The 13,314-nt window shown below is 42.3% G+C and overlaps 1 protein-coding gene across 1 annotated transcript in view; it reads right to left on the minus strand.

Annotated features, from left to right (window-relative positions):
* Positions 1–3,315, minus strand: part of LOC124774957 (NAD(P) transhydrogenase, mitochondrial-like) — a 256,108-nt gene extending 252,793 nt beyond the window's left edge. The window contains exon 1 of the mRNA XM_047249674.1: positions 3,256–3,315. The gene's annotated coding sequence lies outside the window, so the exon portion shown is untranslated. The remainder of the gene's footprint in view (positions 1–3,255) is intronic.
* Between the last annotated feature and the right edge of the window lie 9,999 nt (positions 3,316–13,314).

Raw genomic sequence — 13,314 nt, forward strand, 5'->3', positions numbered from 1 at the left:
CAATATGAAATCATTGGTCTGAAACAGTTCTTGGAAGTTAGTATCAGGAGAATGCCGTAAGATTTGACATACACAGACTTCCTTGTGGTGGGTGAATAATTTCACATACTTCAAACCTGTGCAGTAGCGAAATTGTCACCAAATAGTCAAGACAGCGCTTTCTAAACAAATGTACCTTATGAATGAATGACGCAAGTGGAAATAATGAGCTGTTACAGATATTTTATTATCTGCCTTAATTGCTTTAATTATTTAAAATGACCGGTTTCGGTTCAACATGAACCATTCTCAGATCTGATTGTATGGTTACGGCTGTCACCTGCCCAACTTACCAGCAAAATTTACGTGCTACACCAAAGAACAGGCATGTAAATTTCGCTGAAACATTGGATGGGTTTGTAAACGGTACGTCAGATCTGAGTGTGGTTCACGCTGAACCGAAACCAGTCTTTTTTGTTTTTCAATTAAAGCAATCAAGACGGACAACAAAAATGTTTTATAACCTATGATTGCAGATTTTCTCCATGATATTATGTCAATTTTTGCAAAATGAGTGTCCCAAAGATCTGTCATTAATGAAAAATATAAAACTCTAAAAGTAACGTCTAGCGTTATTATTCCATTTTCCTCTACCATGGCGACGTTAATGGCACCTAAATAAACCAAACTGCAAGATTTTTTATTCAAATTTCCGATCCCAAACTCTATCTAGCGTACTGTCTCTTCTAGTTTATGGAAGTTTTGCCGCAACCTGTATAAGTTCAATAGACAGCGCGTATGCTTTCCCAGCTGTTATCCTGGAAAATTGCTGTTGACCATAATACTGTATCAAGCCATAAAATGAAATAAAATATGGAAACTAACTTTGAAAAATATTCTTTGGGATTTGGATTACTTTCAGCTAACATGAAAACTGTACGACTATTTAATGAAATGTTCACGATGTTTACGAGGACCGAGAAAGGTGGCGCAGCGGTTAGAACAATAGACTGGTAATGGGGAGGACAACGGTTCAAACCTGCGTCCGGCCATCCTGATTCAGGTTTTCCGTAATTTCCCTAAATCGCCTCAGGCAGATGCCGGGATGGGTCCTTTGAAAGGGCACGGCCGACTTCCTCCCATCCTTTCCTAATCCGACGGGACCAATGAGTTCGCTGTTTGGTCCCCTCCCCAGAATTAACCAGCCAATCAACCATATTTACGAGTAACATGTCAGCGAATGAAACAATAAAGGATGAGTTTTGAGATGCTTGTAATGAGCGTAATATACTATTGTTTGTTTCCTGTCGAACTGGCTGCAAAAACATCCAGGAAATGTTCTGGAAGTGAGGGCCAAGGTTTCTGGCACAGTAGTTTCAGCACAGTTACGCAATGTTTACGTGGCGGTGAAGGCGAAACTGCGCTGTCCCAGAAACCTTGTTTGTCGTCCACTTTTAGAATATTTTCTGGATTTTTTCTTAAAGCTTTTACCGCCCACTGGACGAAGCCTTATTTCACGGTGCCCTTTACAAGGGTTACCGAGAAACACTATTTCATTAAAACTCAATCAACAATGCACTTCGTTTCTATAGATAAAATTACGCACATTGGTACAAAAGTCAAGCCGCTTTGCGTTTTGTCACCCGCCCGATACCAACTATTTTCGTTTTGGGGCATGTTAGTACGTACACATTTTGGGTAAAAATTCCCATCGAAGTTTTTCTTCTTTCAATATCGGCACGGTACACTGCGCGGCCAGGTTTCATGTCGCGGCACGTACTATTGTAGTGGGGATCGAGAGCGAAAGTTGCAGCAGTTCAACCTGTTTATCACAGCACAGGACAGCTGCACACTAACGTTAAAGTGTGCTTTCAGCCTTTACGTAAGCTCAAGTCACATCAGGGAACAGAAATTTGTCTCTCTCGTCTGTCCATAGTCCAACCACTTCTTCGTCTTCAACAGGTACGACCTGCAGTCCAGAACTATAACTTTAGTGAACAACTATAAGCTTTAACACCGTGAAATATGTGACGTAAAATTAATCACAATGACAAACGAGAATATCACACTGTTTATTGACAATATTAGCATTTCACTCTCACCATTTGTTTCAGTAACTACACACATTAAAAATAGAAAAAAAAATCTTATTACAAATTCCTTCTCGTCGGTTAAATACACCGAGCTACAAGTTCGTTTTTCTGTAGTGCAGCACATACAGTAAAAATGATCATTGAACACCGACGGTGTAAAACCTATCGCCAACATATTTTCTACGAGCATGACGTTGTTCAATTCGTTTTGGAAGACCGACTTTCTATAACTTAATTCACGATTGTATGGTAGTGTAAGCGCGTTAAATATGCCATTGTCATGATACGCATTCGAATTTATCCGAGCCCTACTGTTTATGTAAATAATTTATCGCAGGATGTATATTTTGGATATCTGCCACGCGACTGGAGTAGAACAACTTCGTGGACTAACACTTGAAGAAAATGCCTTGTAAGCATCACACAAATGAGCGAGGTTATTGCGTCTGCAGTTGTTTAGCTTTCCTCTAGAACACAATGACCGGGCAAATTGATACAAATGAATGACTGCGTGGGACAAGTATGCGCATAAGTAATTTTCTTCTTTCATTATGGCCAATACACAAACTCAGTATCCAGGAAGTAATTTCACAACTACTGGCGTCATAACACGTGTGATATTCAATATTAACTGTGAACAACACTGCATTAAGTCAACAAAGAAGCAGCCGACGGTCAGAAAAAAAGTGCGTTGTGGACTGGCACGCACGTAGTTCATTTCTGGTGCCGCGCTTGCGCGTGGGAGCTCGTCCATTCGTTGGTGTTTTCCCACGGCGGTTCTATTTTCACGCAGAAAAGCAGCAACACGTGCTCAAATAACTTGTCACACATACGGTGGCATACAAACAGTCTCTTAACACAAACACTACGAGCTTCTGGATCTGTCTCGCGAGTAGATGTTAGTCTGAGGCACACACACTACGTTAGCTCTTGAACAATAAATAGAAAAGCGTTGTCGGTTTTCAAACAACACCGGAAGACACCGGCCGGTTGATGATGCTTCGAATCACAGATTATCCCTGCACGGCCGTTGCACAGGTTTCTATACGAAGACTATTACACACTTCACGAGAAAGGAAATTCGGTTGGGGTGCAGATCATGGAATGCGACAGAAACGGGAGCGCCGGTAGCTTCGTTTGGTTGCGAAGGGCGGGAAAAAAATAGCAGCTTGTGACAACCTACCGTACACGAGGTCCAACTCGCAGCACTTCGGCAAGGAACTGAGAGCCACTCTGCGACAAGTGCCGCACGTCTCTGGCAGTGCTACCAACCCAACGCCGAAATGTCACTAGCGGCGGTCGAGATGAACAGCGCGCAAGCACACACCCAACACGCACAGTAGCGTAGGAAGTCACGAAGAACACTGATGGCAGAATTCGTTGGAATAAGGAAAGCTCTTCCACACTGAGACCCTATCGCAGCATTATCACACTACATCTGCATCATATACTCCGCAACCACTGTACAGCGCAAGGCAGAGCGTACATCGTACCTATATTAGCGATTTGCTGTTCCATTCGCAGATTTAGCGAGAGAAATATAACTGTGTATTTCTTTGTCTGTGCCCTAATGCCTCTTATCTTATTCTCATAGTCCCTACGAGAGATGTACGATAGTGGCAGCAAACTTTTATTTTCCCTGTACATTTGTGTCATACTTTCGTATGGGCTAACCATCTGTTCCGATCCCAACAGTGCGTCTCTGAATTCTATCTTCTTCTGTGCTCGTGCCTACCTCATAATCAATCTCAAATACAAGAACCATACCATAGCAAAGGTCGCACTACGGCAGGAATGGCTAAAGGATAAATGTAAGGATTTGGAAGCATACATCACTAAGGGAAAGACAGATGCCGCCTACAGGAAAGTTTAAAGAGACCTTTGGAGAAAAGAACGAAGAATATCAAGAGCTCAGATGGAAAACTAGTCCTAAGCAAAGAAGGGAAAGCAAAAAGGTGGAAGGAGTACATAGAGGGTCTATAAAAGCAAGATGTACTTGAGGGCAATATTATGGAAATAGAAGAGTACGTAGTTGAAGATGAGATGACAAAACTCTTCCATCTGATGAGCAATATGTATGAGACAGGGAAATACACTCAGACTTCAAGAAGAACCTAATAATTCCAGTCCCAAGGAAAAGCAGATGCTGACAGGTGTGAAAACTACCGAACTATCAGTTTAATAAGTCCCCCCATGAACCATGGACCTTGCCGTTGATGGGGAGGCTTGCGTGCCTCAGCGATACAGATAGCCATACCGTAGGTGCAACCACAACGGAGGGGTATCTGTTGAGAGGCCCAAAAGAGGGGCAGCAGCCTTCTCAGTAGTTGCAGGGGCAACAGTCTGGATGGTTGACTGATGTGGCCTTGTAACACTAACCAAAACGGCCTTGCTGTGCTGGTACTGCGAACGGTTGAAAGCAATGGGAAACTACAGCCGTAATATTTCCCGAGGGTATGCAGCTTTACTGTATGGTTAATGATGATGGCGTCCTCTTGGGTAAAATATTCCGGAGGTAAAATAGTCCCACATTCGGATCTCCGGGCGGGGACTACTCAAGAGGACGTCGTTATCAGGAGAAAGAAAACTGGCGTTCTACGGATCGGAGCGTGGAATGTCAGATCTCTTAATCAGGCAGGTAGGTTAGAAAATTTAAAAAGGGAAATGGTTAGGTGAAAATTAGATATAGTGGGAATTAGTGAAGTTCGGTGGCACGAGGAACAAGACTTTTGGTCAGGCGAATACAGGATTATAAATACAAAGTCAAATAGGGGTAATGCAGGAGTAGGTTTAATAATGAATAAAAAATAGGAATGCGGGTAAGCTACTACAAACAGCATAGTGAAGGGAGACGAAAATTTAATAGTCATAGGTGACTGGAATTCGGTAGTAGGAAAAGGGAGAGAAGGAAACGTAGCAGGTGAATATGGATTGGGGCTAAGAAATGAAAGAGGAAGCCATCTGGTAGAATTTTGCGCAGAGCACAACTTAATCAAAGCTAACACTTGGGTCAAGAATCATAAAAGAAGGTAGTATACATGGAAGAAGCCTGGAAATACTAGAAGGTATCAGATAGATTATATAATGGTAAGACAGAGATTTAGGAACCAGGTTTTAAATTGTAAGACATTTCCAGGGGCAGATGTGGACTCTGACCACAATCTATTGGTTATGAACTGTAGATTAAAACTGAAGAAACTGCAAAAAGGTGAGAATACCATCTCCTTAAATTCCCACCTTTTTGCAGTTATCCCACCTGGATAAACTGACTAAACCAGAGGTTGTACAGAGTTCCAGAGAGAGCGTAAGGGAACAAATGGCAGGAATGGGGGAAAGAAATACAGTAGAAGAAGAATGGGTAGCTTTGGGGGATGAAGAAGTGAAGGCAACAGAGGATAAAGTAGGTCAAAAGACGAGGGCTAGTAGAAATCCTTGGGTAACAGAAGAAATATGGAATCTAATTGATGAAAGGAGAAAATATAAAATGCAGTAAATGAAGCAGGCAAAAAGGAATACAAACGTCTCAAAAATGAGATCGACAGGAAGTGCAAAATGGCTAAGCAGGGATGGCTAGAGGATAAATGTAAGGATGTAGAAGCTTATCTCACTAGGGGTAAGATAGATACTGCCTACAGGGAAATTAAAGAGACCTTTGGAGAAAAGAGAACCAGTTGTATGAATATCAAGAGCTCAGATGGAAACCCAGTTCTAAGCAAAGAACGGTAGGCAGAAAGGTGGAAGGAGTACATAGAGGGTCTATACAAGGGCGACGTTCTTCAGGACAATATTATGCAAAAGGAAGGGGATGTAGATGAAGATGAAATGGGAGATATGATACTGCGTGAAGAGTTTGACAGAGCACTGAAAGACCTAAGTCGAAACAAGGCCCCGGGAGTAGACAACATTCCATTAGAACTACTGATGGCCTTGGGAGAGCCAGTCCTGACAAAACTCTACCATCCGGTGAGCAAGATGTATGAGACAGGCGAAATACCCTCAGACTTCAAAAAGAATATAATAATTCCAATCCCAAAGAAAGCAGTTGTTGACAGATGTGAAAATTACCGAACTATCAGTTTAATAAGTCACAGCTGCAAAATACTAACGCGAATTCTTTACAGACGAATAGAAAAACTAGTAGAAGCCGACCTGGGGGAAGATCAGTTTGGATTCCGTAGAAATATCGGAACACGTGAGGCAATACTGACTCTACGACTTATCTTAGAAGCTAAATTAAGGAAAGGCAAATCTACGTTTCTAGCATTTGTAGACCTAGAGACCAGATACCACATACGTCGACGCATTTCCAGTGGGACACACCCTGTTCACTTCGTAATTGAAAACGGAAACCACGTGTGTACGTGTACCTCACCCTTCATGGTAATGTACATGTGCGTCAATGAAAAAGACAAATAAAAAGGTGTTAGCATGTGGACGTAATGTGCTGTTCCAGTCTCTTCTGTACCTAAGGTCCATCACCGTTCCCTTTGGATCCATACGTAATTCGGTGCTCTCCGATACACACGATCGAACAGCGGAAGAGTGGTACTCAAGCGTCAACTTTAGGTTACAATATCTCCGGATGTAATTAACATTTTACAATGCAACAAACGGCACTGATTACGTATTTGTTTATATGTTCAGATGTGCTAACAAAACTAACGGGGTTCCATTTTAAAAAAAACGTAGGTTTGTGTTAAAAAACATACTTCCGTGCATTTTTTTATGGTTTGTATTAACCAATTACATTAGCCCCTCTCCTCACGTTCGGGCTGTGGAATCGATTCGTCAGTATTTGATGTGGTTTACGAAATATATCCAGCGGTAACGTTAGATGACTCACCCTATGGTCTATAGCGACCTTGCCTATAGTCAAAATACCTGTTTGCACACCTTATAGCGTTAGGCATAAATACATATTCTCTATAGGCGTCCCTAAATTGGCGTATCAAATCATCTAAATTAGGCTTATAATACCACAATTCTTCCAACACAATAACAGCTGCAGAATGATGAATCCTGTTGCCATAAAATGTTATAGCAAGTTCATCAATCCTCTGCTGGTTGTTAGGAACAAGGAAGGCGAGGCGTAGGTCGTCCGGGTAATTTCGAATATGGTCCCAGTTAGCATAAAAAAATTCCAACGCAGACATTAGCTGTAAACAAATACCTTTATTCAGAAAGTAACATTACCTTTCCTCTAACAAAAAGTCATATAGACTCTATTCCTTACAACAAATGTAACATATTTAACTTCACTTTGAACATTATCATTTTTTTCAGGTTCATCACCAGCAATTTGAAGTCCTATGTAAAACGGATTGGTACCTTGAAAAAGGCGATTCTTTACTTTACATTCCTTCTCTAGATCAGTCCAGGATTAACTTTTGATATATCAGCACTTTGTTCAGGCTTAGAATACGTTACAAACTTAAATCTATTCCTCCTAGTATATTTACGCCAAGGTACAGCTGTTGACCGCTGAGGGTTCGAATCAAATGCACCCATTTTATTACTACACGCTATACGAATTTTCTCAAGTGCGCCCTGATCTTCAAATATTTTTTTGTTAGCTTTATCGTCCAAAGTTAGTCGCTCAATCCCAACATATATGTGTGTGTGTGCCAAAAACTAAGAAATATTTTCTCATTCACTCATCTTGAAACGGAATGGTTCCTTTAAAAGGGCACGACTGATTATCGTCTCTGTCCTCCACATTGACCGAGCTTGAACTCCTCTAATGTCCTCCCTGCTCTTCCTACGTAGTTACAGCTACTCCACATGTTGCGCGTCCACCTCCCAAATTTTGCTCCCTGCAGCTACTATCTGCTTGACGCAGTGCGGATATTTTATGCGTTTCGTGCTCCAAATCTATTATATAAAATACAAATCTGTACAAACGACCCAATTAATGCGATCTCTCATGTTTGCGCTCTGTCGCTGATTTATGGTGTACTTACGAGTGTTCTGCGGAGATGTAGACTATTCAGGACCACGTTTCGACGACCAATGCGCTGTATGGTATCACAAGATGTTTAAATATACTAACTGCCTCTATTTTACGTACAGTATTTGCGTTTTCATGTAATATGGAGCATTTTTATGTTCGTCATGAATTTTGTTTCTTTCTAGATGAAATTCTGAGACCAGTTGTGCTCGATATTCTTTCGAGAGGGTTTATTTGAGTAGCTGTTTTTGTAAGGTTTCTGAAAGCACAGTATTGTAAAATCATCTGCAGTAGCCAGGCAGTTTATCTTAATGTCATTCTAATGTTATCAATTTTGTGGATGCGAGGTAGCAGTTGTTTTGTTTTAACAGTAATCATTGGGCAGTCAACGTATTTCTGTCGTACACACAGCTCAACACCGCGTTTCGAAAAACAACGCTCTTATCATCAGTGTGTTAAACTTATTTCATGAGACTAAAGCCATAATTGGGGCGTTCATAAAACGAAACGGAATAAAAACACATTGAACTATGGGTCCTCTTCTTATTTTAAAATCGTCGACTTCCGTCAGTAGCCGTCCCATGTCACGCCACATACCGCACTAGGCTGTGTCCCGCTGTTTCAGGTGACGACGCTTCTGCAGAGGTATGGAGGTTGCCGCGAATGACAATTTTACGTTCTTGGAGGTCACATTTGATCAGCAGGACTCGGACTGGTACGATGTGAGGTGTGAGATGGGACGGCTAATCACCGAAGTCGACGATTTTAATGTAAGACGAGAACTCACAGATCCCAATGTGTTCTTATTCTATTGCATCTTGTGAACGCCGCAATTATGTTGAAAGGCTCTTTAGCGATCTAAGTTCTACAACCTGATGATAAGAGCCTTCTCTCGAGACGCATTGTTGAGCTCTGTAAAGGACAGAAATATGGTCGAATGTCACCGATTATTACTGTTCAGTCCATCTGATTTCACTCAGTTTTGTGATTTTTTTTAAGTTTCATATGCGAGATACCCACATTTTTTAAACACAGTTATACACTGTATTTGATCTATATAAAATGTATTACGGTATGTCTTTCGAAGCTTCTTAAACGATTTAATTTGAGTTACATTGGTTCCTACTAAAATAATTGCCACTGTTTCATGCCTGTTCCTGGGGTTCGCGAATTGTTTTCGCATGTGATTGACGAAAACTGAAAACACTAGTGAAATTTAAGAGGATATGCGAAGTTATATCTGGAAGACAACAGGCAGCACGTGGAAACAGTGTAGGATGTTGCAGCTCTTACGTAAAGCTTCACATCTGGCCTCGCCCTGGGCGCAGAATACAGGTGCCCGTCTCGTGTGAGCGCACGAAGCTGGTTGTTATCGTTTCCCGTAGTTTTGGTAACCTTCCACGGCGGAACGTCAGCGGACTCGTAAACAGCTGCCAGTCTGCCTGACTGCGGTGCAAAAATTCTACAACCGAGTGTATAGTTCAATAAGTAATGCAACACATTGTAAGGGGGTTCGCCACCCCCATGGAGCAAATGCAATCTCGATATATTGCTCACTTGCTAGATCGACAATTCACAGACGCTGCCTGAGACATAAAATATCTTTGCCCCTGTCAAAAGAGAGCAGCAGTAGAGTCGCAGGTCAGAGCAGTCTCTGCCGCAGTTGCAGTCGCTCGCTGCTACAGTGTAGTTGTAGTCTGTCGCTGGAACAGCGCAGTTTATAGTTAGTAGTTGTTAAAGTCACAGTGCAGAACAAATTGTAAAATTTTATTATATGGAGCTGAATAATAATTGTGATCAGCCGCAGAGGTAAATGATACCATGGAATAAGATGATGATGAACAAATGAATAATTGTTAATACAGGGTGTTACAAAAAGGTACGGCCAAACTTTCAGGAAACATTCCTCACACACAAAGAAAGAAAATATGTTATGTGGACATGTGTCCGGAAACGCTTACTTTCCATGTTAGAGCTCATTTTATTACTTCTCTTCAAATCACATTAATGGAATGGAAACACACAGCAACAGAACGTACCAGCGTGACTTCAAACACTTTGTTACAGGAAATGTTCAAAATGTCCTCCGTTAGCGAGGATACATGCATCCACCCTGCGTCGCATGGAATCCCTGATGCGCTGATGCAGCCCTGGAGAATGGCGTATTGTATCACAGCCGTCCACAATACGAGCACGAAGAGTCTCTACATTTGGTACCGGGGTTGCGTAGACACGAGCTTTCAAATGCCCCCATAAATGAAAGTCAAGAGGGTTGAGGTCAGGAGAGCGTGGAGGCCATGGAATCGGTCCGCCTCTAGCAATCCATCGGTCACCGAATCTGTTGTTGAAAAGCGTACGAACACTTCGACTGAAATGTGCAGGAGCTCCATCGTGCATGAACCACATGTTGTGTCGTACTTGTAAAGGCACATGTTCTAGCAGCATAGGTAGACTATCCCGTTTGAAATCATGATAACGTGCTCCATTGAGCGTAGGTGGAAGAACGTGGGGCCCAATCAAGACACCACCAACAATGCCTGCCCAAACGTTCACAGAAAATCTGTGTTGATGACGTGATTGCACAATTGCGTGCGGATTCTCGTCAGCCCACACATGTTAATTGTGAAAATTTACTATTTGATCACGTTGGAATGAAGCCTCATCCGTAAAGAGAACGTTTGCACTGAAATGAGGATTGACACATTGTTGGATGAACCATTCGCAGAAGTGTACCCGTGGAGGCCAATCAGCTGCTGATGGTGCCTGCACACGCTGTACATGGTACAGAAACAACTGGTTCTCCCCTAGCACTCTTCATACAGTGACGTGGTCAACGTTACCTTGTACAGCAGCAACTTCTCTGACGCTGATATTAGGGTTATCGTCAACTGCACGAAGAATTGCCTCGTCCATTGTGTGTCCTCGTCGTTCTAGGTCTTCCCCAGTCGCGAGTCATAGGCTGGAATGTTCCGTGCTCCCTAAGACGCCGATCAATTGCTTCGAACGTCTTCCTGTCGGGACACCTTCGTTCTGGAAATCTGTCTCGATACAAACGTACCACGCCAAGGCTATTGCTCCGTGCTAATCCATACATCAAATAAGCATCTGCCAACTCCGCATTTGTAAACATTGCACTGACTGCAAAACCACGTTCGTGATGAACACTAACCTGTTGATGCTACGTACTAATGTGCAATGAGTCGCATGTCAACACAAGCACCGAAGTCAACATTACCTTCCTTCAATTGGGCCAACTGGCGGTGTATCGAGGAAGTACAGTACATGCTGACGAAACTAAAATGAGCTCTTACATGGAAATTAAGTGTTTCCGGACACATGTCCACATAACATCTTTTCATTATTTGTGTGTGAGGAATGTTTCCTGAAAGTTTGGCCGTACCTTTTTGTAACACCCTGTATAATGAAAAATCAACAGTGTAATTAAGTCAACCATCTATTATAAGGTAAATTTTTATTGGCATGCGCGTGGTTAAGTCACTTGTCTGAGATGTTAATATGAATTTGTTCCAATCTTTTCTTTTGTGATTCGTCAGCACCTGTTGACCCAGATTTGTAATACATTCAATTTTCCCGTGTAATGGATTGTAGCTCTTTATCAATAACACAAAAATTTTGAGAATATAATTGTTTTTACCAGTCAACCATAAAAGTATAATTTCTACTTAAGTCATTGCCAGTTCCGATCCCGTCATTTATCTAAATTAAAATATTCCAGAATTCTTGTCAGACCATAGTCATGTGCTCTTTAGTAATCAGACGACCAGCTGTGCAGCTGTGTCACTAAGTAAAGTCAGTTTTTCTAGTAATTCAGATCTCAGGCAAATGTTATCCAGTATTAGTAGATATGCCAGCATTGAACTAAGGTGTGCCATTTACGAGCAGATATATAGACAGCGTTATCCAGCGACACTATCACAAGGTATGAATTTTTCAGTTTATTTCTCAAGGACAGATTCAGAATGATTTCACAGGGCCATGGCGTAGCGCTGCTTACATCAAAATTTATCAGTTTTTCATGAGTTAAGATTTATCAGTTCTCATACGTCAGAATTTAATTATTCACATTTAATTATTTTTATTTTTATTTTCTGTTCGGGAAAGTTACACATCATTATTTTATATTTTTTTATTTATACAGAAGGTTACCACATTTCCTTCTGAATGACAGATGGTTTTATACAGGATTCCAATAAACCATATTATTTCCCAATCTTTTGGCTACGAAACCCTATTTTCCAACATAGTCTCTGTTCAATGCGGCGGACTTGTGCTACCTTACTGTGAGGGCCTGTATGCCCGCGTGGTTCCACTCTACTGGTCGGCGTCGGAGCTAACGTCTTGCTGCAACAGTAACCCCCCAGTCATACACGTACTGCTTCCCGCCGCTGTGGATGCGGCTTTGAAATTTTCCTTCGGAGGAGAGGCGGTCTGGTGCCACTCCACAGATCGCCGTTCTGTTTCCTGTTGGAAGTGACGAACCCATGTTTCATCGCTCGTGACTATGTTCGACAAAAAAATTGTCAAGATCAGCCTTATAAAGCTCGAGCAGGTCCACACAGATGGTCCTTCGTTGCTCTGTATGGTCTTCTGTTAGGCGGCAAGAATCTCAGCCGTCACACACCTTTGCGTAGCTTCGCTGGTGGACGAAGGTGTCAGCATTACCAACAGAGACGTCCAGTCATGCAACGAGGTTTTTGATTGTCATCCGTCGATCACTTCGAATGAGAGTGTCCCCACGTTCCAACACTGCAGGGGTCACAGCTGTGTGTGGCCGGCCGGTTACGCGGGAGATTGGACAGGTTTGCATGACCTTCTTGTTATGATGACAGATGCCTCGTCCAACGACTCGCCGTGCTTTTGTTCACGGCAATATCTGCGTAGACATTCTGCTAGCTCCTCTGAATATCTGCAATGCTCTGGTTTTCCGCTAAACGAAACTTAATGGCAGCTTCGCCGTGATAGGCGCCATTTTGAAGGCACGTATAGCGCCGCCACCAATCAGAAGTTCACGAAACTGTAGAGGCTGATGCGGGAATATTCCACAATGCCCCACAAAAAATTCCACATTTTGCAGCCGAAGCTGGCCGAGGAAAAAATGTATTGCATTATTTTTTGAACGCCCTGTGTTCCATGGTCCATGGGTGTTGTTGAGGATGTCTAGTATTAATGGACAACATAATTAGTTTCCAAAGACAATGCATATTTTGTTGTCAGTCGGGCCGGCCGGAGTGGCCGTGCGGTTCTAGGCGGTACAGTCTGGAGCCGAGCGACCGC

The sequence above is a fragment of the Schistocerca piceifrons genome, chromosome 2, assembly GCF_021461385.2.
Source record: "Schistocerca piceifrons isolate TAMUIC-IGC-003096 chromosome 2, iqSchPice1.1, whole genome shotgun sequence".
Lineage (NCBI taxonomy): Eukaryota > Metazoa > Arthropoda > Insecta > Orthoptera > Acrididae > Schistocerca > Schistocerca piceifrons.